At 38.2% G+C, this 26,131-nt stretch overlaps 1 protein-coding gene across 35 annotated transcripts in view; it reads left to right on the top strand.

Moving 5' to 3' along the window:
- The window catches only part of PPARA (peroxisome proliferator activated receptor alpha), a 278,561-nt gene that overhangs the window by 126,547 nt on the left and 125,883 nt on the right, over positions 1-26,131 (top strand). For 30 of the 35 annotated variants that reach the window (XM_046942389.1, XM_046942408.1, XM_046942370.1 and 27 more), the window contains one exon: positions 18,259-18,350. The gene's annotated coding sequence lies outside the window, so the exon portion shown is untranslated. Of the gene's footprint in view, positions 1-18,258; positions 18,351-22,931; positions 23,095-26,131 lie in introns of all 35 variants that reach the window. The other 5 variants (XM_046942569.1, XM_046942491.1, XM_046941966.1 and 2 more) reach the window with 1 other exon arrangement.

Genomic DNA, 26,131 nt, shown 5'->3' on the forward strand with positions numbered 1-26,131 from the left:
GAATGAGACGTTTTGAGATGAGATGCAAATGCAAATTCAAATTAAGTTGACTTTTTATTAAGTTGACTTATTTCTCAATTTCTGGCCAAGATGTACTTAGATGTTCAAACCAGCAGAGGGTAAAGGCTGCTGCCTGAAATCAATACAGCAGTGGTCTGCAGAATGTAGCTATTTTTCCTGTATGTTATGCCAAAAGAAAGACCTGTAACAAAAAGTGGCTGAGCTATAGCTAACTACAATAATAATATAATAATAATAATAAATTTGAAGATTTGAGAGACAAAAGGAGCTTGCAAGGAGTAGAGTAAGAAGGTAATGAAATTCTCTAGATAACTTGGAGAAAAGTAAAAAGGCTGCAAAGTAAAAGTCCGATTAAAATACTTTGAAGTATTTTGGTAGGTGTCATATTCTTGCTCTTATTTTCTATAAATCTTATAATTAATCTTTCTATAAATTTTACAGATGATCAAACAGGATACCATGTATTTTCAGTGTCTCGGTAACTTCAGTACTTCCAATAATTTGTTTCTATTAGTACTTAATGAAAGTGAATTATTAAACAATGATTAGCATATATGAATTCTCATCACTGGAAGCTACATAGCTACCTAAAGAGGAACCTGAGACAGATAAAAATCAAATGTGCATAGTTGCTATATTTAAAACACTAGATGTAATTTCTATGTAGGAAGCGAGGTGCTTTTTCCCTCTTACCTCCTGAATCTGTTCTAGATGATTGACTAGGAACTATAGCTTTGCCCCCGTTTACAAATTGGTGAGTAGCACTGACACATGCTTCAGACAATCTGGCTCATAAAAACAGCCCAGAAGAGTCTTCATTGTTTTTCTTTAGTTTTGACCTTTAATAAGGTCAAAGGTGAGCTCTCCTCAGGTGGCCTGAGGAGAGGGGACAGTGTGGGTCTGCCTTTAAGAAACCAACTTTAGACCTCTAACTGTTGAAGTCATTACCAGTCGTGTCTGTTGTTTTGAGGACTTTGTTCTGTACAGCTTGATGTGACTTACAGAGGATTGTAGCAGTTCTTGATATTGATAGGAGGCTAAGAGAAGATGGTATCTTGAAGGTATCGGAGCCCTTTTGCAGAACATAGTAGGTTTTCTTTGATTAGATCTAGAAATGCTTCATGTGTGTATTTTTAATGAATTCACTTTTAGTGGGTGAGAATTGCTTCTGTTATGTCAAGACTCTAGAATACACAACATCAACGAAAAGTAGGTTTAAGGGCATGGTATTTCTAATGTAAATGTGAAACTGCCATGATTATATGTGCAAAGGCAGCTCTGAGTTCATAAATTCATGCGGCCTCTACTGCTCTGACTTCAAATGCAGATTATAGGATAATAGTGCAGAGAAGGCTGTGTCTTTTCCCGTTTCTAGGTATGGCTTAACAGCTAGAAATAAAATTCATCAGTGCCATGTATGGAAGAGCTCCACAAACTACATGTAAGTCTGCTATGATGGTTGACATAATCAGAAGGTACAGCTATAAAACTGGTTTTGTACAGCCTGGGGTCAGGGAATTTCCTGTCTCTTCTGCCTTTTTTTCTTTTTTTTTTTTTAATTTCACTTTTCTTGAGGTGAACGTTATTGGATGACTAAACTGTGTCCACAAAATTCACATTCAGAAAACCACCCCAAATAAACAATTTTATGTATAAATAAAAGCATGAAGGATTAAGCAGTTCTACGTTTGTTAAATCTAATTGCAACAATAGTGTGATGTATTATTCTGAAGCTCTAGAATGAGGTACTGGAACTGAGATAAGCTGCTTTCAGTATTCACTGGATTTAAAATTCTTGCTGTTTGCATCCTGCCATTAAATGGTTGGCAACCCAACGGTTGTGACAAATGTGTATGTTGGCAAGGAATAAAAAGTGGTGGCACCTCTGAAGTTTTACAGGAGGTGTGCTGCCTAGGGATGGTAGACGGTTGGAGCTGTTACTAATGCCATTCTGTTATCTGTGTTGCAGCTAATTTCTGAAACAAAGAAATACGGGTCATGCATTCTACCTGGTAGTAAGAACTGCTGCATTTGCTTTTCTTTGAGTGTTTTCTGACACTGGAGTTTTTGTGTACTCACTTCTTTTGTTGTTTTGATAATGAAATAAGTCTGGCTACGAGCTCTATCAGCCTTTTAACTGCAGAAGGGACTGCTTGAAAAAGCGTGACCCTTCTAAAATTTTTTCCCTCAAGAGGAAATGTCTGATTTTTTAGTTTGTCTTTGATCCCATCTCATCAGTGTAATTTTATTCCTTCAGACAATTGAGCCTGCAGTTCATTATAGCACAAAACCGGAACCCTTCTATTATCGTATTTTTAGCAACAATTATTTTGAGCCTTCAAATTGCATTTGCAAAGGAAAGGCCTGCATCAATCTCACATCTTAGCCTTTAAAACTGACTGTCACTTACACTTCCAGGAGAGGCAGTGGAGGACTGAATCCAGAGCTGCAGTTCTGAGAACAGACCAATTGCATGTGAGGTGTTTTTTGGCACCCTGGCTCGGTGAAAGTGGCTAAGTGAAATTAAGCATGTAGTAACCTCTCAAAACAGTTTCCACTCTTGCATCTTTGTTTGCAGCATTTTCATTTACTCTCTAAGGAACATCAAACGGTGTTTTTGCTTCTTGGAAATGTAGCATTGTTGTAGACCTGAGAATGCTGCATTTGTTGTCCTACATCCCTCCTTGTGGGGGCTATTATGCGTGACACATATGGAAGTGCTTAGTGTTAGGAGATACTAATGGCCACTTTCAGGTGTGAAATCAGAGTCCAGGAGTGCCATGAGGCAGTGCCCCACAGGCACACCCTTGGCATTGGCTCAGGAGAGCTGCTTGGCAGGAGGAGGAATTGAGGCGTTGGGCACCTGTGGGGCACCTCAGCACGGCAGGAGGGACAGATTTCAGCATCTTCCCTGAGCAGAACTTTTGACTATTTTTCAGAGCTTACAGACTTGATTAAAACATCGTCCTTCTGTTTATGGAGCTGAGAAGCTCTTAGAGGCATGAATTAATGGGGAGATGGGTTGCCTGCTGCAGAATTGAGAAGTTGTGCTGCTGCAGAAGAGAAAATTGTTCTGCTAGGTGATTTGTTAGGTGCATGCAATGCTTCCAGAAATTGACAAGCAAAGGTGTTTACCTTTAATTGGGACTGACTGTCACTGTCACTTTTTTTTTTTTAGGAAACTCTCCATTAGAGAATATTGTAGTTTTCTTTAACATGGTGACTGCAAATATAGGAAAAGAGGTATAATACTTTACTTATATCTCTTTACTTATATCACAGGAGAGGTGAGGGAGACTTCAGAAGATTTGGAGGTATTTTCCACACTTGTCAGAGCAACCGCCTGTCACTGTCTGTGGCAACCCAACTGCAACTTGGAAAGGGGAGCATCATTTGCCAGTTAGAAAACGTAGATTTTTCTATTCTCATTGTGCCTCGTTGATATATCTGCGTACTATATGTACTAACATGTATTTGAGTTCTTCAGAGATAGGCTTCAAAAACATGAAATCTCTATGTGTTATATACCTAGCATTCTGTATGTGGAAAGATGGTTAACGTCAGACAGACTGAGAGGGACTCACAGAGAGAGAAAAATCTGATTATCAGCACCTAGAGATGAGCACATTAAACCCCCCCGCAAGGAACTGGACTGCTGGAAATACTAGACTTGCCAGCCACGAAGATTTCATGTGTCTATGAAGAATTATGGTCGCATATGATCCTGGCAATGGGAATAAAAGTGGCAAAATGAAGATACAGCTGTTTTACATTTTCACAGGACGAAATGAAAGTGAAATAAAATTGCCAGGAGCAAATATGCAAACAGCTGAGACAGCTGAGAAAAATATTTGAGGAAAATATACAGCCAAAGTAGCAGAGGGATACTTTTCTCTAAATCCCAGAAGCAAAAAGCAGAGAAGAGGATAGATACTTGCATCATGGAGCTGAGAATTCTGGCATGCCCATGTAGCTTTAGAGACAAAAGATTTCCTAATTAGAGACAGGATCGTTTGTGGGACATGTGATTCCAGTTTATAGGAGGAATTGCTGAGAAAAAGACATCTAACTCTAGAGGAATGAAGCAAAGAACATGAAGAGCAGCTTGAAATGTCCAGGGAAGGGAGTGAAATAATGATAGCCACTTATGCAATACACAGGCTGTGGTCTGAGTCCACAGGAATCCAGGAAACCTGACAGAGACGACAGGGCAAGGGATGCTGCTGTGATAGTACACTGGTACTGAGAATGTATTGGAAGGAGCATGCAAATCATCACTACTCAAGGTTCAGTGCTGCGTGCAGCCTTTCTTCTGAAAAAGCAGGTATACGTACAGCTACAGAGAGATTGCCAAGGATACAGGAAAAAATGTGCAGCAAGACTTGAGTAAGTTCAACATCTCGTAGCATGTGCCCACTGCAGAAAGGGCAGGCCGACAGGTATTTTTTTCAGCTACTGGTTGCAACAACTGCATTTGCTCTATCAGCAGCATCTCAGTGGGTGGTGGGAGCATGGAGACAGCAGCACTGCCACTGCAGTGTGGTGAGGCTGCAGTGAAATGAGGGCAGTGAGCGATGGGGTTGGAAAGAATATGTTCAAGAGTGTAACTCAATAGGGAACAGCAGGACTGCAGTATGAGGACAGTTGTTACCTGGTGGGCTTCCAGCCCTGGTCAGATATGAGGATGTCAGAGCAAAGCCAGCAGGCATTTCAGTGGGTCTTTGGCATGGTGCGAGCTAGTTCTGTTTTAGCATAACAGGATGCAGGTGGCGGTCTTAGAGCTTGGAGGGTATGAAACCAAACTGGAGTAGGTAGGCTGGTGGCAAAGGCCAGTCTGTAGGTGTCTTTGGGATGGTAGCCCCTGGCCTGGCTGATCACCAAGTGCTTGCCTGAAGGGCAGAGCAGCAGCTGTCAGGAGAGAAGTTGTGATGACCTGCCTGCAAGCTCCCAGAGGAGGACAAGTAGGAAGATGATGCTTGGAAGAGGCTGAGGAAGTTAATCTGTTTGAGCATGACCTGAATGTTACCCCTATTTGTTGTATTTCTGAGCACTTTTCTCTAAAGAAAGGCCAATTATATCTTTGAAGAATAGAGGCCTCTCATGTTGTTACTCATCATGTGGTACACGAAACGCTAACAGCAACCAGAAATTGTGAATTAACCTTGTCCTTTCATCGCATATGGTCATCTCATCCCTTGACTGGTGAGTGCTCAAAGCTGCCTGAAAATAGTTGGGCCCCAGACAACTAAACTTTCATACCTCATTACAAAAGGAGCACGGAAGATGAGAAGGAAAAATGATTGTCTCAAGGGACGCAGCACAGTGGTTTGGGTAGTTCTGCTTAGAAAGTCACTTGTGGCTTTTATAACAAGGAACTTAAGGTTTGAATTTTCAGATTTAGTAGCTGTACATTTGTTTGGTTTTTTATTAACTTAATATACTGTGTGCCACACTTTCTTTGGGTTATTATTGAGTCAAGCAATGGGTTTGAGTTTAGCTCTAAATGCATGTGCTTTCTTTTCCTTAAAACTTTGAGCAGATTTGGGTCTCAAATTTCCTGAATTATTTGATGTTGTGCCTGTAAATTTTTGGTACAGTAGCTGACGTTTGCAGTTGAGTTACCATTTTGGTTTTGTGTGCTTTTGGCTGATATGGAAGAGTAATGTAGCTTTTGCTTGTTCTCCCTCTTGAACATTGAGAACTGGAATTGTCTTCTTGGGTGAGCAGACTCAATTAAACTACCTCAGTCTACAAAAGGATCACTGGAAGTTACTAATCCTCTAGCTCTCAGCTCCAGTAGGATAGAAAAACAAGTTTTAAAGAGTCTGAGAAAGGTATAGCTAAAAGCCTTTACTGTTAACTGGGATTTAAATATAATTACATCAGTTAAAGGTTCAGAGGGTGTTTTCTTTAACCTAGGAATATGTAGAAAGACTAAGTAAACCGTAACAGAACAAATACATGTTTGTGAGGTATTCTGCTAGGATTCATTATATAGGTGCAGTATGTTTGGTTTATTCAAAAGGAAAATTGTGTGTAAAACTGAAAAGTTAATGGAGAGATACTCAGCTGTCTTAAAGATCTGAATGAAATAATGAAGATACTTGGAAGAAAAAACAAATGAACAAACCACTAGCTATGTTCTAGATAAAATTTCCACCATCAAACTCCCTTTAATTTCAGTTAAATCATTTGAATTCATTCATCAGTCTTTATGCTTATAGAAGCTATTTGTTACTTTTCAGTTTGGAAATGAATCGGTTTGTGGTAAGAGCTGCAAAGCAAAGTTTCAAAGCTCTTTGTTTTTTCCCCACATACTTAAAATCCGATCTGTGTCAGGTCCATAATGCTACGTGGTCTCTTTAGAGGTTGTAACATTTCTCTAAATGTACGTGACCTGAAAAAATTCTTCACAGTTAGCAAGATGTCAACAAATCAGTCAGATTTGGTATTATGCAGAATACCACATGCTGTCCTGTATACTTGGGTCAGAATTGATATTTTCAGATCTAACTTTACTGCATAGATTATGAGAAATGATGTAAAGTGAAAGAGGATTGCTCATAAAAACTCCTTCACTGAAATACTGAAAGTTACAAAATAATCTAATTATTACACAATTTTGTCACTGCCAAAGTTAAATATTACTGCAAGTATTTATTGCAAGAGCCTGTTAATACTAAGATGAAAATATGACAGTGACCCATGTTTGTTCAGAGAAATCAGCTACTACAAATGTGTTCCAGAGGAATAATAATTTATTATTTGTATGTATTCAAGAGAAGTGATAATTCTGAATCTGAGAATGCGCTTAATGTTTCTACTGGAAAATAGAATAAAAATGTATTTAACTGTTCCCCTAAAGTACCAGTGTTTTATATCCAGATCCAGAGGTGACCTGTGGTGAGACGCAAAACTGAACCACTGTGCCTTTTCCCCACATGGACACTTTCTGCTCTTTAAATTATTAAAGTATTAAAAAATATGGAAGTGTCTTTATTTAGGGTATTTAATGGAACCTTCTAAGAATATAACTGTGTGTATACAAGGTAGTTGTGCACTACACCAAACAGAAGAATGGTGTAGATGATGCGGGGGGGGGGGGGCAATAGTGAATTTATTATCTCTATTCTGCTTAACTATTAAGCTTTTATTTAGAGAATCTCAGTGTGGAAGAATGTTTTTGGAATCTCTGGCATTTTTTGGCCCTTGTGTGATTTTGATTCATGAGTTGAAATCTTGTTTCCATGGAAATAAACTGAATTGTTGGTTTCTCCCAGAAATTGAGGGGACTGGGGGACGTTGTTTAGGCTGCTTCTGTCTGTAATGTTGACCATAGTATTTAACCTCTTACCCATATGAGTGGGAGCTGTGTTCTATGGACTATCCACGTCTAGATTTCCAAATGTATGTGTAACAAATTTTGATTATTGTTATGGTATTACACAGCACCGTGATCTCTTAGACAAGTAGTGCAACTCTCTTCAGATGCTTGAACCTGACTTGTCACAGCATTCTCAGGAATTTTGTCCAAAAGTAGAACTGTGTGTGGTTAGTTCATGTCCGGTTGTCAACATCAAGTGACTTGGTATGTGACAGCTGTCAACAATTTCCTCAGTAGGAGCCAGTAGATCTGCCTCTTCTTTTTGCTGTCATTACTCGTAATGGGTGTAGTTATTCTCTGATTACTTTCAGAACAGCTGAAATTAAAACAAACGGTTTGTCTCTTGGTAAAGCTGAAAAAAAATCAGGTCTAGATACATAGCTTGGGGGAAGGAGGTTAAGCTCAACTAATTTTAATTAGAATAGTAAGAAAAAGTGAGGCTCAAGATGCCAGCTTTATTGTTCCCTTAGCTCTAACTTGTAACTCAAAGAAATAGATAAAGTAGGAATTGGCTGCTGTGGGAAGGGTAGGAGAAGAATATGATTTTTTTAATTTCTTATTTTTTTCACTGGTTTGAAAGTGTTCTGCTCATCAAGCAGTTGGGTGGGTGTCAGTGAAAACATACCCTTCCTTGTACTGGAAATGCCAGTTGCTTTTGCTTCAGGAGTATTCAGATTGAGTTTATTTCTGGCTTTCCTAATCTTTGATCCTGCCATTGAATCCACAGGGATGCAAAAACAGTCCACCCATACAAATCCGATTTCCAAATGCTGGCCTTTATTTTTTTTATCGTTTGGTTTGGACAAATTAACATTCTCCTTGTAATAACCTTAGTTTACTACCAGATATAGAGAACTATCTAAAACATACACATACATATTACGTATGTACGTCATATTTGTTAAGACATTGCCTTTAATCAAGTGTTTCAAGGCTTTACTGATATTCTCATTTTTCAGTCTTGTACTGTGCTGCTTTTCACTTGACCACAATGGCCTGGATTTGTAGCAATTAATTTTCAGGGGAAAAAAAAAAAAAAACAGCTCACAGTGTTTATAACCTGAAAGCAGTCTTAGAACAAAAAGAGGAACATGCAGCTTTATACACGTTGTAGTGAGACCTGGTGGTTTGTTAAACTGGATATGGACTGTACTGTTTTTTCTGCCCTACCCCACCACCTTACTGAATGTTTCCAGCCCCTGTTCATAAGACTAAACCATCTAAAGTTTGGTATTTTTCATCTGAATATAAATAAAAGGTGAATCTCATATGAAAATAAAAATATTATCCAGGAATAGTAAATTTCACTAAATGAGAACAAAATTAGAATTTTACAGCAAAATCGGGTGTGTAAGCAGCATTACTGAGAATAAAAATGCCATCCAAAACCATTCTAACTAGAGTTAGGCAAGTTCAGTGACTCATGTGTTTCCCAAAATCATTTTTTCCTCCTTTTTTCTGAAATTGTAATCATAAATAAACATCAACTATATGTGCTGTGACAATTATTACAGTTAGATTTCTAGCACTCAAGTGTTGCTTTAAATTGGGGTTCTTTCATTTAGTTTTGTCCCTCAACAGATTTGGGTCAAAGAATTGTGCTGTGTTCTAATATTCATATGGTTGGACTAGATCATTTCCAAGGGCCTCATCCAACCCAACCTCTCAACTCTTCTGTGATTCTGGGATATATCAGGCTTGGTAATTCCGGTTATCTCAGACCTCGTTTGGGATTCAATGGAAATTTGGCAAAAGCTTTTAGATAATTCCTGTACCTGCCTGGAATTGTGAAAAACTGAGTTTTATTTGGAATTATCTGAATCCAAGCTTTCAATGAGTTGTGGTCCAAGTACTCTGAAACATGTTCCTAAAACTTGACAAAGTGCTAGGATTAGGTAGTTAATGAAGCCTGATAACAGCTGGATGTGTTCTTCTTCATAAGATGTCAAACCATTTTCCTTCCAAGTGGTGAGGCAGAAGATGCTTCTGTCATACCTCCCATGCTTGTCTTCAAATAGGGAAGCTGATCTTGTGGTTAAAGAAGTGGGATTGAGTGGCTCCCGGCTCTTCTATAGGTTTCCTGTGCGTCTCTCCGTGCCTTGGTTTCACCACCACTCAGTACACTGCTAGCTTCTGAAAGATCTCAGTCATGCTTTTTGAGTACACTGACAGTTCTACTCAGAGAACTGTAGAAATGTATAATACCATTCCTAGACATCTTCGCAGTCTGCAATGAACTCAGAACTCATGTGCAAGGAGGCTGTGTGCATTTTATCTAGCTAATAATCATTTTCATTGAGTTGATGTATACTGTAGAACCTGGAGTTTCAGTCAATCTCACTTTCAGTGTTCAAAATACTTGCTGGAGTTACAGGTAGTGTTGATTTTGCACATTTTATTATTGAGGAAAAATAAATGTCAGTAGAAGTATATGAGAATGGGAAAAACTTTCAGGTAAAAGTAATTTTCCATACTATTGGCCTATCTAAGAATTCTAGAACCTCGAACAGTTCTGCATATTTTTCTCACAGCAGGTAATATATTTGCTTTCAAATGAAGAGTATTTATTTTTTAAAATAAAGTGCTAGCATTTTACCAGGTTATTAAATATTTTGAAAGCCCTTTTTTGTTCAGTATAATTAGTTCATATGCCTAAGTCATCTTTGGGTTTAGTACTTCTTTAAAAAGAATTCTCAAGCTTTTGCAATTGCTTGTTCCAAAGCTTTGGTGTTCTTTTGCAGCCTGGGGTGAAACTAAGTGTTCAAAGCCTGAAAGAAGGGTCTTGAAGGGATCCTCATTTCTCTCCTGATGGAAAGTAAAAGTAAGCTAAATCAGAGGTTCTATTTAAGGTCCTTAATGATGAGAAGACAGTTATAGACTGAGGAATAGTTTTATCCGTTATATGTGTGTGTGTGTATATATAAAAAATTAACTAACATGTTCTGACCTGGGTTGTTGTGGGTATTAGGAAACATTTCTTTAAAGACTGTGATCTAGGGTTTAGAAATGACTAGTAATTCTGAAAACACCAGTGTTGGAGAACTGAACTTAAGACATAGCCAACATGCCTTCCTAAGGTTTCAAGCCATTCAGCCTTTCCTAGAAGTCTCACTGATAAGTTGGAGTACAAGAGTCCAAACTCATCACCTAGCTTTTTGCCTACTTTCATTTCTATAAGAAAATGCCATAAATACATACTTGTTCGTTAACATGAAGAGATGTCATGTGTATTTATTTCCTACACTAAAAAAAAAAAGTCTGCTTAGATTTTTAGGTAGGTAATGTTATACAAGCTAGAAATTTGTTTCATCTTCTGAGCTGCAAGTAGATTATGGCTTTTCAGAATGTACACATTTTCTTTGTAAATTAATCTTCCGCTATCTTTTGTTAGTATCTTTCAAGTTCTATCAGCTTCCAGCTAGAAGGCTAATCATAAAGCATCAGAATTGCACTGTTTTAAACCAACAAAGGAAAGGTACACATCTGTAATAACAGTGTAATGACACCAAATATATGCATGTACGGTTTAGGATTATTTTCCTAGATGCTTGTTCATTGGCACATAGACAATTTCTTCAATTCTTTATCTTTGTATTATGTTTTACAACACCCGTCTGGCATCATTAGACATCCACCCGCAAGCATTTTAAAGACTTTTCCACACAGCCATAAAATTGCACCTTCCTCGTTGAATATAAAATCAACTACACCTGTAATAACAAAGCAGGGAATACTATGCATCTCTTCCTGGATGTTAACTGCATTGCAGCAGAGCTGTGGTGGTTTGCCTTCGCAGCCTCAGTGAAATTAAAGGTCGTGTCCTGATGTTATGTCTTCCTGTTTAAAATGAATAGCTTGTAAATGTTTATCTCAACTACAAGTGAGAACATGGCCTACATTTGTGCTCTCCAATTCCCATTTTGAGAAACCATGCAGAAAAACAGCTGTGTATCCTTTCATGTCTTTTCTTTTGCTGTTAAACATTTGCATCTTTGACTTCGGTTCTTCGCTGGGTTTCTTCCTACTTGCTTTTGGATTTTTTACTTGAAGCTTGTGTTAGTGTTCTCTAGATTTATAGCGGGTTACGTTGTTTTCTGCACAAAAGAACAAGAGAAAGAAAGAAATCCAGCACAGAAGTACTGAGAATTCATGTACAGCGTCATACAGTATATAGTTTCTTTGTGTTCTGCCAATATGTATTTCAGTTTAAAATGTCTTGAGGCTGGTTGGGACTACTTCTATAGAGAGAGAACCAAAGTATACAGTATATTGGCTGCCATTTTGCTGTTTTTGGACAGTCAGGGCTGCTTTCCATTTCCTATAATGTTCCAATAGAGCTAAATCACATATACACTGTAATGGCAGCTTCTGAGACCCAGGGCTTCTGTAAAATGTAAAAGAGCAAAGTAGTATTTGTACAGTATAATATTTTGATTTGCTAATGAGCTGTGAGGTGGGTGTTATCATGAACTACTGTGCAGCAAGAAAGGTTCCTAAAACATGCATCAGTTTACTCCATCTCCAAATCATTGCAGATAATACAGTGTTTAGTTTCTAATTAGACTTGTGTTGTGCTAATTCTCGTGAGTAGTGCAAGTGATTGACATTCTATGTTTTAGTGGCAAGCATTAGAGCAGCTGACTTCAGCTCTGCGGTGAAGCTAGCATACAGCTGCAGAGGAAAGCAAGCCACTCGCAGAGGCTGATTTGCAAAACGAATGCACATTGATTGATAGGGCCTTGTTATGAGGGGAAGGAGGAAGTATAGCACGTATTCTTGAATTAGACTAATGATATTCTAGTCCTTAAAGGATTAAGAGAGAAATGTTCAACCGAAAAATATCCTTTGCATAACATTTTACAAATTATTTATTTACTTTGGACGGTCTTTTACACTATTTCTTAGGACAGGATGAACGTTCTTATTCCATGCCTCAGACTGCTGGATTTGGAATACAGATGTTTTGTCCTTAGTCCTGTTTTCTGTACTTGTGAGTAATAAATGTAACCTTCAAGGCAAAACATTGTGAACTAATTTCTTGATGGAACATGCCAGAGCAACACAAGCATGTTATGTGGCTAAGATTATTTGAGTGATTTTTGCTAGCTTGTTATCTCTGTGGCCATCTCAAGCATGGAAATAAAGATAGCAATATAGATTTCATATATAAACAGGCTCATTGAACTAGATGTGCCTATTGGATGAATTGGGTTATTGTAAGGTACATCTTCTAACTTGCAGGTCTCTAGTCAGGTTGTAATCCTTTGTTAAAGTTCTGAATGGTAAGTTTGGCTTTTCCAAATGGTAATGCTATTTGCATTCAGCAGAAATAAAGACTGCCTGTGGCTTCTGATTGTTGTTCCTGTAGCATGTGAGTTTTTCACAGCCTTCCTCATGTCAAGGACTTAAAGAGCTGTGTGAGACAGGACAGTACCATTAGTCCACTTTACGGATTGGAGACCACTGGCTACATTTTGGTCTGTTCCGTACATTACGGTTTGCTCAGGATGGTCATGCTGTGGCATGCTGCAAACCCCATCTGCCCTCTCTGCATGCAGCATTGGAGCTCTTCCTGGAGCAAGCTCCTCTGTGATTTATTGGCACAAAGTTTTTGGTACGGTGTAACTGGAAGAACAGATGGGATGAATGATGGCAGACTTGGACAAGTTGCATTTGGCAGAGAGCAGATCGCTGGAGTCAGTCACTTTATGGGTCAGATTTTCAATTTAAGTGTTGTTCCATGTAGATTTCCTCATCCAGGATCAATGAAAGTGGTACAGTGCAACCGTTGGGTTTTGAAAGCTACTAGGTTTGTGCTAGAGGCTGTGTTTTTACAAGACATGACACTAAGACATTCACGTTTGTCTGTGTGCTTTGGCCTGCCAGTAGTAATTTCTTGTAGGTTGTGTAAATACAGGTCTCATTTTGCTTTGTTGGTTGATGTTGGGGTAATTTAAGTTAGACTTGAAAGCTTTGACTAAAATCTCAACTAATAAAACTTAATCACAAGGTAAGAATGATAAAATCTGTCATCAGCTTGAGAAAGGAAGGTGTAGGCTAACCCAAACCTCGCATTAACATCTCTTCTAATGCGGTCTCTTTTGTCTCTATCAGAAAATGCGCACACACATACACACACAAAAAGGCTTAGAACTGTGTGAGAGCATCAGTAAACTTGAAAGCAATATCATGTGGCATAACTGTTCACTTGACCCAGCTATAGTCAATATGTTTTAACTCTACAAGAGACCTATGCTGTAGTTGGTTTGATAACAGCTATACGAAGGATTTTCTGAAACATTCCTATTTCTCCAAATAACTGAAGAGATGACCTGTAAAACAAGAATTGCTGTTTGTGGAAAGCTCGCTTAATTGCTGCATAGGTTGCAGTTGAGATTCAGTGCTAAAGCATTTGCCCTACTTGCTCAGCAAAACATCCATGAAATCTATCCAGTCTATTCTAGTAATTGAGTCTATTCTAGTAATGACCATGCCTTAAAATAGGACAGTGAAGCACACTTTACCTGTAGAGATATATGATCCTCATAAACAGAGCTTACTGTTATTTTCTGAAGTAGATTCTGCATGGGTATCCAACCTTTTGCCTTGCCTGGGCTGCAGAGTGAAGAGGAATTTTATGTAGGTACGTAGGATTTATTTAGGTTACTCCAAAAGTAATGCCTCCTATTTATTTCCATGGAAACATCAACAGTTACAAAGAGCACAATAACTGTGATTGAGCAAGTTCTCAGCTACTACTTCTCAACATAGTCACCATGATTAGCTGTGCATTTTTGCCAGCAATGAACAAGAGCTTGAACACTGCACTTGTGAAATTCTATACTAGTGGAGGTTACCTACTGTGGTCACTGCTGAAATGCACTACCTCTCACCTCACTGTGCTGACATCCACTGTTCAGTCTCCATAAATGTTCAGCAAGCATCAGTGAATGTCAGTGGGTACCATTTTCTTCTGTGTGGAGGAATTCATTTCCACATCTTTGTGTCAGATGCCATTTTGTCAGATGGCCCCTCTGCTGCCATCTGTCACAAGGCAACAAAATTTAATGGAACAGTGGCGGGATGGCTCAACCTCTGCTGCCATACCACCAAGATCTGCCTCTGACGTCATGGGCCAATATAATAAAAGAGAAGGCAATACTTTCAGAGCAGCCCTCATTCAATATATAATATAGTAAATGTATATAAGAAGTAACAGAACATTTTATTTTTTATTGTTTTTTATTAAAACATATAAAAAAGAGCAATGAAAACATAAAACTGGAGGGATATTTGACCTTGTCTATGTGAAACCAATGCATCAGTCTCTTTCAATGGCAGTGGCTGCAATTCTTAGTTCTCAAGGTGTTCAGTAGAGACTTCTTGTGAGATTTTACTCTTCCCATGCTTCATCCTTCAAAACAGTTGTTCACAAATGTATGTACTGTCAAAAAGTGATGGCACGAATAAGGCGTGACTTGTGGAGTAAGGGCTATTTCTGTCTGTTAAGAGAGGTTGTATAAAAGTCTGGTGAGGAGATGTGATCCCGTTTTTAATTGGAACTCTATGCATTTGGACTGAAAATTCGCAAATAATGTATTTATGTAGAATGAAAATGGAGTCGCAAATTAAAAAATGGTTCATTTTTTTTTCAGCAATCTTGAAACCTCTTCTCAATTTTTTTTATCAAAATGGAAAGCACGGCTTCATATTTTTTTGCTGTTCACAGGACTGTGTTCAGCCAGTGTATCAAACTGCACCAACTTACTTGCAGTAATTTGAGCTGGCTCTGCACTGCACCCCATGCCCTGCTTTCAACCCAGATAGGGTTCATAGTTCAGCCTGGTGGGGAAGAGCTGCTGCAGTGATGGTGCTGGGCAGGGAGCAGGCCGCACTATGAGCTGTGCTGGACTGCATGTGGCCCATGTGCTGTGGGTTCAACATGCCTGAGATACTGTAAGGCAAAATGTAAACGTGATATTGACACATACTTGTACTGTACAGCCATCTCAAAGTGAGCTCCACTCTGTTGCCTTGCAGAGCGTGGTTTCGATCAGCTACAGCCTGCTCGTTTAAATGTCTTCATATGCCTTGATTATAGCTTACCCTGAAGGAACTGATGCTTTGAATAGGTAACAGATGACATGGTAGCTGTATCTCACCATAAGCAAACTGTGCTGTTACTCAGGTGTGGCCAGTTTAAGTCTCACTATTTTACTGCTCTGCTTCTTCTGTGGAAGTCTCCCTGCCATTTTTGTTAAAAGCCAAAGTAACTCATGAAGGTCTGGATCAGAACAGAGCACAATTGTTTGTGAACTAAATGCACTGAAACTCTTTTGGAAGACAAAGAAGGATCTTTTGATATCAGTGATAGAAAATGGACTTCTGTTTGTCATGACACCATATCATTTGCGTATTTCAGAGAGAAACTGCTGTGGTGCATGCCTGCATTCCTACCTGCTACCATTCAGCTTATGTTAAAGCTTAGGGAAGAAAGGACCGTTTCTTTTCCCACTGTGCAAAATGTTTCCTTCAGTTTGGAAGGCGATGTGTTAGCTGCAGTTAGATCTTTATAAGCACCAATAAATCTCTTAATCTAAACGCTTGCAGGAATATACTAACGGCATGGTCAGAGCAATTGGAAACATAGGAACTTCAAGAAGGAGTTCTCTCTTCGAAGTGAGTTTTTCTTTGGGCTACTTCACCACAAGGCAGCTGACCTTCAGCACAACCAGGAGCCATTCTTCATGCATCTGTTGCTTACGTGCCTGAGAAGACATGTAAAGGAGAACCCAACAGTGAAACTTCAGCATTGTTGTGGCTTGTATGAAGGGAGAAGTGTGTCTTATCTACATTAGTGCACCTTGCATATATCCATATCAGCAGCATGGCAGGAAAAATAAATTCCTCTTGTTCTCTCCACATGTGATGATCCTTAAAATTCTTCACAATAATGAAGCTTCACTGCAAGCTGTAAAGAGCCTTAGGGCCTTGTCAGACATTCTTGCACTTCTCAGCTTATTCTGTTGCACCTTGATAGAGATAAGACCAATTATTAGATCTTCAGTTTAGACTCCCTGCAGTTACTCAGTGCAGAGAGTTTTCATTATCTATCCTTTACTGCTCTAGCCCTACGGTTTACTTTATTGAGATTATGTACTTGTTGCTAATGGCCGAATTTGGCTACCAGGGAAGGATGTGGTTTTGAACTCTGTGGGATGTCATTGATGTGTAAATCATCTCATCTCTTCCAAATAGTGTCCTTTCCAGAACTTTTCACTGAGGTGTCTAGCCTTCAGATTGTAAAATAATTAGTGATTTTGGATGGTCAGCCTCAGGAGTCCTCAGAGGGCGCCAAAATCTTCAGGAATTGTTGTTACAGAAGATGACATCTAAAATTGTAGAGCCCCAAGTTTTGAAAATTTCAGGCTTGTGTCACTATTCATGAGAGATTAAAACTTACCAATATTAATGAAAGAATACTTGTATCAGGAGTCCTTTATCTGCACAGTAGATGTGTTTTAGAGCCCTGTCTGAGAAATGTGCAGATTCTGATACTACCATTAAGACAAAACTAAGCAGATAGAAGTGATTCAAACCGAGATCTAACATGTCAGTCATCTGCTACTGGAGCTGAATTTGAATGAGACCTGCATGCTGCTGTGAGACCTTTGAGCACCTCAGACATTAGTCTGTGATCTGCTGTAACCAGGTGAGGCAGAGGCCTGCAGCAGCAGTGTGTGGTAGGGAGTTACACATGTGCTTATTAGGCCCCTTGCAGTGCCTGGTCGATGGGACTGCTTGCCTTCAGTGACTGCGAACTTATGAAGGTATAAAAAACTAAGTATTATACACAGCTACTCGCTGCAATTTACACTGTGTATATATATATATATATATGTATAAATTATGTATTTGTAGTACGTGGGATATAAGGGATTTTAATACTCGGATCACACGGACTGCTATTTTTTTTCAGATGAATGTGAATCTAAAATTGTGTAGGCCACGTCAGCAATAACCCTGTGTAGTTTATTTTTATCCAGATCTACGTGAAGTTTCAGTATTTGGGTGCGTACTGATTGATCTTCATTTTAATATCAGTGATCTGTTGCTTTCACAAAAAAAAAAAAAAGAAAAAAAACTTCTCAGTGTCCTGGAGAGAAAAGGGCTCTCTCTGGTATTTACTCTGATAAAGATATTTCAAAGAAGTGATTTGTTACACATGCATTGACCAAATTCTCTGCTGGTATGAACTGGCAGAGCAGTCTACTCAGAGCAAGTTTATGCTGGTATATATGGCAGATGCTTTGGCCTTAGCATGCTGCAAATGGCTTCTGATTCTCCCAGTTCCTGAATGGGGGAAAGTTTTTATTTGTTTTCAAGAGTAATTTTGCTCTAGTGTGTATACTCTGGGTCAGCGGTCTTAAGGCAGTGAGGTGTCTGTATATGATAAGGGAGACATTACACTTGAGCTAACGTGCTTTTCTGGTTCAACTGAACTAGAGGAGAAAGATGGAGGGGCAAAGAATATCTATAAATTGAGCAATGCATCAAGCACTGCCAATAGTCTTGAGTGCAGCTCAGTTCAAAAACTTCAAAACCACCGCTTAAAGGAACAGTGGAAATATTTTCCATCATTTTCTATGAAATGACATGGCTTGTTTACTGTTTCTTGTTTATCTGCTCTGCGTGATATGTCATATTTATCAGTAAAACAGGCTGTAGGGGGTAACAGTACTTAAATGTTTATTTTATGATGTTTTGGCTTTTGGTGTGTTTATTCTGCATTTTCTGACTAAATTTATGCTCACATAGCTTTTTCTTCTGCTGTTACACTTTATCTGTCTCAGGCTGCCCGGAAAAGGATGTTGTAGTAGTCTGGCAAAATGAACTCAAGATGCACAAGAAGAACATACTAGAGACTGATCTGCAAGGTGTTCAGGTATTCGTGATTTCATTATGTATACCAGTAATTGTTGCATGATGTAAGGTACTCTGCAGTTTACAGGCTTGAGGGTAAATATTTGTGTTAACTCACAAAAGGTGATGATAAAACAACAGAAAATGAATGAAAAAGTCACAAGAAACATTAAAGCTGCAACGAACAGATGAAGCTGTGATTGAACAGGTACTGTCTAAGAGTTGCAGCTTGCAGTTCAATACATATTTAGTCTGCTGGATATTCTATCTTATCCGTTAGCTAAGTCAGATTTTACCTTATTACTACCCAGAGTACTCACAGCAATCTAAATTGCTGAGGATAAAGCTGGTTCTCTCCTGATTTCCACGGGAGAAAAGTGAAAAGGCAACATCTGAAGAAGGCACTGTGATCCCTGGAGAACTGAATTAGATCTTGGGATCTGAGCAAGCCATGGGTGAGGCTACCATGAGGGTGAAACTCATTTGAGTGCCGAGAGGTGACAGAAGGCCTTGTGTACTTCAAGGATTTTGTTAAGATTTAAATAGTGTAAACATCTTGAACACAGTTGAAGAAAGGTTTGGCATTTGCAGTTCTTCCCCTGTAGAAACTGGACTTCCTAGCTGGATAGCAAGGATGGTTTAGAGCAAGGTTGTTGATTTCTAGGTTTAGGAAAAATAGATCTTTCTTTTACTGGTGTAAAGGGAGAAGTAGTACAGGTGCCTGTTTAGTCTATACTTCACTGAAACAAGGAGAAAGATCATGTGATTGTTTTTCAAAGCTTCTTGTGAGCAGGTGATGACAGGTCTGCTATAGATGTGAAAACTAATGACTTAACAGCGTGTAACCGCATACATTTTTGTATTACAATGATAGTGTAGTGATATTGACTGTTTTTATATTTTTATTTATTTTAACTAATTAATGTAGTGAAGCAAATTGGATTGCTGACAGGCATAAAGGTAAGAGTATTGTTCGCAGAATGCATCAATACAGCGTGCATCCTAAGAAAATGTTTTACTATTATAATCATTACAGTCTTACATTATCTCATTATAGTAATTAAATGATTATCACAAACATTGCAAACTGTTGTTCGTAATCACATATTTTACACTGAAAAAAAAACCACCAGCAGAAGCAGAGGTACCTCCAAAGGGTGTATATTGACAGCTGTGTCAGTATCGTGCAAAAAATCACCCTTGTTAAATGTTACGCCATATGTGACTGTCTGAAAAGTAAATACGAGTACATAACAATGTCACTCTAAATATTTTCTTCAATTCCTAAACTATACACTGTACCAGCTTTCAGATATTTATTCAAGTTCACATTTTATTGTGTGTGCATTCCGGTGGTTTTGGCCCTGTGTTGGTAGACAGAATATTGATGTACTCTTCTGAATTTTGCTATTCAACTGCCGGTTTGACTTTGTACAGTTTACTTCATCTGAGTGAGCCTCGGATGCTTTGCATGCATAACTGAAGCACCTGATCTTGCTACACATAGTACAGATGTAAGGTGTGGGATCAGTGAGTGATAGTGTAGCATTCTCATTTTGTCTTTACTGGCTGTTTGGGTGGTGGTGGTTTTTTGTTGTTGTTTTTTTTTTTCGTAACATTGGTCTTCCAATGCAAGCAGTTGCTAGTAGCATCATCCTAAAATATAATGACAGCAACAAAAGTTCCTGGTTTTCTTCCAAGTGTTTTTGAACCTTGAGCCAGACCACTGGCCTTCAGAAATATCCCCAGTCTGATTTTGGAACCAGAAGAAAAGAGCAGGAAACTGCTGTCGGAAGCTGGTAATGTAGAATTAGAAAATGTTTCTCTTCAACTTTCAAGAGTGATATTATTTTCCTATAAGAAAGATTAATTGTATCTAAATCATTTTAACTTTTAAAGTGTTTAACTACTCAGTTACACGTTTCATTGAAAAGAGTTCATGCTGTAAGACAGGAGAAATGAGCCTTATCCAAATTCTGCTGACAATAGATAGGAAGAATAGTATCTGAGAATATTCTATAATCTGAAATTAAGAGCGAGTTTTGTAGCCAGAGGAGAAAAATTGGTGGTCAAATCAAATATCCTGTACGTTAGATGTGAATTACAGACCTTACTTAGTTCAAAAGCTCATAAGCATGGGGAAAATAAACTTGACTTTGAATGTCAGGTTGCGATCATTTTAGCACATCTGATTCCCTCAAAATAAGAAAAATCTAAAAGTCAGATTTTCCTTTTAGAAATCTCAAACTATATATAATTTGGATAACAATGAGTAACAAGCTGCTTTGGAAAGGAAACTTTTTTCCTTCTTTGAGGAAAAAATTGCACATAATACTTAGCTGCAAAACTTTTTTACTTCTAAAAGTATCCCAGTATCTGTTTTTCTAAATAAATTGCAGTTATAATAAAACTACTCACGACTGTTGTTACATTTGAGAAATTTTTATTCATTTTAGTTTTCAGAGGAGTAGTTCTATTTCTGAAGTTTTCTGTGATTTTGGGACCTGAACAACTTGAAATCAGTATATTAACACAGTATTTCTATAAGACGATGGCATTCTAAGTGGAACTTTCCAGAGTGGAAAACTTCACTCTTAAAGCCCTAGTATGTCTCATTCCAAAAAACTCTGCATTGAGTGTAGAAAGTATTAGTAAAAAAAAAAAGAAGTATTAGTGCAGGACATGATGCAAGATTATTCCAGTTAATTGTATAAGCCAGTTCTTTCATTCCTATTTGCTTCATCTTGTAACTATGGCAATGGTTTCAGAAAGTGCTGGAATATTGGCTATTTTTTTAAAATTGATTCAGTGTTGAATGGTGACAGTGATGTGTGGTTGCTGCTGACGATGATGTTTGGATTTCAAAATGACATCTTTGCACCTATTATGCAGCCCAAGCTTGAGCAAAGCAAATGTAGCAGTAGTAGTTAAATATCAGCTGTAAAATCCAAATATGGTGAGGGTGCTGGGGAAGAAGAAAAAAATAAAAATTAACTTAACTGACTGCTTTCACATTGCAAGTTCCAGAACTTGTGGTCTAAAAGTTTGGGTTCTTTTGCTTATGTTCAGAAAGATAAATGATTTTGTTTCCCCTTCTTCTGTGAGGCAGAAGTTGGACCTCAGTATCATATATTAAACAATAAAGTGTTACGTGCGGAAGGAAGAGAATTTAAGATGTGAATTAAGTTTGGGTTATAATATAACTGACAACAAAACACCAGAGAAGAGACATGAGCTGGGATGAGATGAAATGAGACGAGACATGAAAGAACGGGTAAATTGATGACTTATCAGCCTACAGATGGGATGTGAAGATATGTGAGTGGAGAATGAGATCATCACCGGGAAGTACAGTAGGGGAAAAGAAGGGGTTTCACAGGAAAGGTCCCAGTAGTCTCTTATGGATAGTGGGAGGATTGATTTAATCCACAGGAAAATGAATATGAAAAATGATATAAAGGTGGGCTGGCTTCCAAACCTCAGAGTGGCTTGATTTTTTTCGCAATGTACTTCAAAAAAAAATGAAATAAAAACACTGAGTATGACCCTGAACCTCGAGCAGTATGTGGGATCTGTGCACCTTGATGGTATTCCCACCTAGCTAAAACTACATAAACATGCTTTCAATTTTGGTAATGAAAGGCAATTTTCAGCATTTTGAGGAAACTACTGCGTTGCTTAGAATAAAGAGAGGAGGCAAAATTATCGCCTTCAATCTAAACAATGCAGTAGATTTCTTAAGATGTTAAAATTTGCCTTCCATTCTGAAGACTGAAAGCATGCTTCCATGTTTCCAAGTAACTGTGTCCTTTGTGTTATGCTGAAGCCAAATAATTTCTTATGGATGATAAGTGGTGGAATTGATTGCCAAGTCCTGTTGAATGAAATTTCAGTTGGCACAATTATAATCCATTTCAAGATTCAGCATCTTTAAATTTCCACCTACAAGATGAAAATAAATACTTGGCTGCTTGCAAAGTATTAAGTGATACGTACGGATATGTCAAGTTTCTGCATTCCTTGAATCGTGTCCACCCCACCTCTTTTCTAATTTTATTCTCATACCTTGTTAGGAATCTTTAGGAAGATCTGTTCAGAGAAGTGCACAGAAATCTGTTATTCAGCTGAATTTGCAGAGTCGGCTGGCAGCCTTATGAGGAAAACTTTTCTGGAATTTCATCTTGCATCTAGTTCTGACAAGAGGAGACTGGAATTCGAAAGAAACAAAAGAGTGATCCTCACAGATTCAATCATTTCTGGTCGACGTCTTCACTAAAAATATTATGAGGCGTCTAGATTGCTGGTCAGCAAAGAGTTCTGATTTGTTTGAATGCCACCAACTTTTTGTTTTAATTTCTGTTTGGAGTATTACAGTGAACTATACTTAAAATTCATAACAATGCATTATTCTAAAACTGCATGTGGAGTTAGTTTGGGGTGAAACTGAAAATATAATGGTAGTTTTTTTCTGAAAATAAGAGAATTAAAAAAATGCTGAAAGATTTTTTGCTCAGATTTGGCCAACAGACTGAGACAGGAATGATCAACTTTAATCTTTAGTATTTTACATTTTGTTGACCTGTTCCTGACTATTTCTTCACAGCAGGGAGCAAAGAGCTACTCACATTACAGTATCTCCTGAGGAAGGGATGGAAGATCTGAGCCCACGGGCTGAGTCCCGGGACTCATCCAGCAGAGAGGTGGGCTGTCCCCCCTTCCAACTGTCACCTGTCCTCAGCTCTAGCCAAAACAGAATGCCTAAGGAAGTGAGTAAGAACAAGGAAATTGTGTATCATATTTCTGCTGAATTATCCCGCGGTGTTCAGCCATCCTAGAGATGTACTCAGCCAGGCATAGTTTCTTTGTATTTAGTAACCACGGTGGATTTCTATTCTATAAACTTGTATGCTCTTCCTCTGAGTCCTGTAAACTCTGGACATCTACATTATTCTGTAGGAGTCCCTCAGCTTAACACACATGTTATGAAGAACCACTACCTGTTTGTTTTGGAACTTCCTCCTCCTAGTTATAGATGAAAGAATGCATTATAGAATCTGACAACGGAGCTGGTAAAGGATTATTGAGATTATATATTGAAATGTGAGTCATTCTAGGAAGATGTTAGCTTAGTGGGGTAGGTCAACATAATTTAGTAGTCCAGGATAGGGTAGCCTTGTAAATGAGATAACTACTAACCTAAAAGGTCTGCACTCCAAGGGAATTTATGTTGTAGGTGCCATATCAGTTCTAAGGATGGGCATGTTTGATAACAGCGGAAGTCTCATGATAGGTGCTAGTTTAATGAAGCATTTAAGCATATTTAACTCTACTACCATGTTTCAGACTAAGTATGCACTAGGGTAGTTTACTGGGTCTGCATTTTATTCTTGAGGTATTTTGTATTTATAAAATGTAATTGTGCTGGAACATGTATGTGAAAATCACATCTACCTACTTGCTTGATAAACACCATATACTTCAGATTTTACTGTCATTTGATATGTGTTAGATTTCCTTCATTCCTTCCTCCTAAACAACTGGAATCTCACTGAGATCACTAAGTTCAGTAATTTTTAGCTCTCCAACAGATGAGATCTGACCAGGAGTGAGAAGTGGGAATTGAAGAGGAAAGGTGCATCATGAATCCTGACATTAAAAAATATAGCAAGGAAAGGAGTCATCGGTCTGTTACATATTGAGACACAAGATCTCCCTTGAGTGTGTTAATGAATGCTCAAATAGTACTTAAAGAGACAAAGATCCAAAAGACCGTTAAGTTGTCAATATTTCTACCTTCTAAGAGATTGTTCGTATGCTTTCTTTCCTGGTAGAGCAGATTGGTGGATAAATCAGGATGTTGCCAAAAGTCACAAGCCATGTTTAAGATTAGTCTGTTCTTAAGCTTTCTGGGGTGAAACTTGTATAATATAATAAAAGTTCCTTGTAGTCTCTGTCCATCAACAAGCACTTGAGTGGTGGGATGAGAAAACAGAGCAGGTTCATCTGTCCTTTGGAGTGGGCATAGTGCAGAGCTGAAAATGAGAAAGTTGTGACTGCCTGAGCTGTTTTTTTTTCTGAAACAGCCGCCCCTTTGTAGCATCTTCTGTAGCATCTAAAAATAAAAAGTGCATCTCCTTGCTGTGCTTGTAAAAGACGTTAAAAGCCTCAAATGGAAAGCATTGTAAAGAGCAAAGTATTAAAATTACTATTTACACATGCAGTTCTGCAGACTGCTAAGATTTCTTATGCAAAACCAAACGACCAGCCAGACATACTTAAAAAGTATGACAGTGAGAGACTGTTGAGTTTGGTTGCCTGTGGGAGTTCCTCTTTACTTGATTTCATTCTGAGGTTTTTTAATGCAAACAGACTTTGCAAGTTTTAGTCCACTGAAACTTAAATGTCGAATCTTCTTTTTGGCAAATTATTAAAGTAAATAAAATATGTGACATTATACTTTATAACAGTAGCACTCTTAAATGAGACATAGTAGAGTTCTGGGTTGACACTCAAACTCTGTGTAGTTCAGTATTTGATCACATATATCCTGAATTCCTTTTATGCAAAAATAAAGGTTGGGAGAACTTGGGACTTTTTTTAATATATTCTCACATGACACAGTGGGGCACTGAAAGATAAGGACCAGAGGGTCAAAAATGTTTACATTCTGCTTAGACAGTAGAACAAAAGGCTGAACTTTCAGAAATACTCTGCTCTATTGGCTCTGTCTGAACCTAAAAACTGAAGCTAGAATTGGTTGGTGCTGAGCTCTCTTCATGATCTGACATCAGCAGTGGGTTTCTACGACTGGAAAATCTACTTGCAGCTAAATTTCCTTAGGTAGCACAAAAACTGTGTTTCAGTACAGGAAGTGAATATGGATGCTCAGTATTCATCCTGTATTTTAAACAATACATGTTTCTGGGTTTTTTTTTTGGTAGTATTTTTTAAGGAGGCAGGCAGTAAAGGGAAAAGAAACACCTCAGAAGTAATAAAATGCCATCATAAAGATGGAAAGGAAAAAAGACATCAGAGACAAGGTGTAAGAAAATGCCATAAATAGTACATTGCTGGCACTGAAAGATGGAAACCATAAAAAACAAAAACAAAACAAAAACAAACAAAAAAATGTCAAGATGTAAAAAGATACCACAAACGGTGTGATTATGGTATTGGCACGGGCCAGAAATGGCCAGATATGTGTAATAAGGAAGATCACTAATAGCTATATTTTTTCAAATAAGGTAGGAATTCAGTTTATTTCTAAGTTGAATTGGCAGAATGCTTGTTATTGTCAAAATAAATGCAACCTAAGCAAAAGATCTCAAATACAAAGTTGTAAAACCTGTGACTTTATAGATCTTCTGGTGAGCATTTATGTCTCGTGTACTCAAGGTCTATACAGATACAACAGAGGTATCTTAATCCAGAATACTTACGTAATTCTGACTGTTCGAATCCTTTCTTGAAGCCGTACGCTGCTTTTCAGGCAGGTTAAAATGAGGTGTTTTCTTATGCTTGAGACTGATATTCAACTTTTCTTATAAGGCCTTATTAAAGGCTTTGTAAAATTTGAAAATTGGTAGTGTTAAAATTAAAACAGCATCTGGAGAGAGGTGCATAACATGCTATATAGTTTTTCAGCCTGGTTATGTGAAGACAGGGTTCACAGCAGTACTTAAAGTCACTCTGGACCTTTCTTTAGCTAAAAAGGGGGAAAGGTGTTCGGTTTTTGGAGAACAGCCTATGTTTGTATGTACTCAAAATAGTGATTGATTTGCTAGGTTTATTGACAGACATTGC

This window comes from Gallus gallus, chromosome 1 (genome assembly GCF_016699485.2).
Source record: "Gallus gallus isolate bGalGal1 chromosome 1, bGalGal1.mat.broiler.GRCg7b, whole genome shotgun sequence".
Lineage (NCBI taxonomy): Eukaryota > Metazoa > Chordata > Aves > Galliformes > Phasianidae > Gallus > Gallus gallus.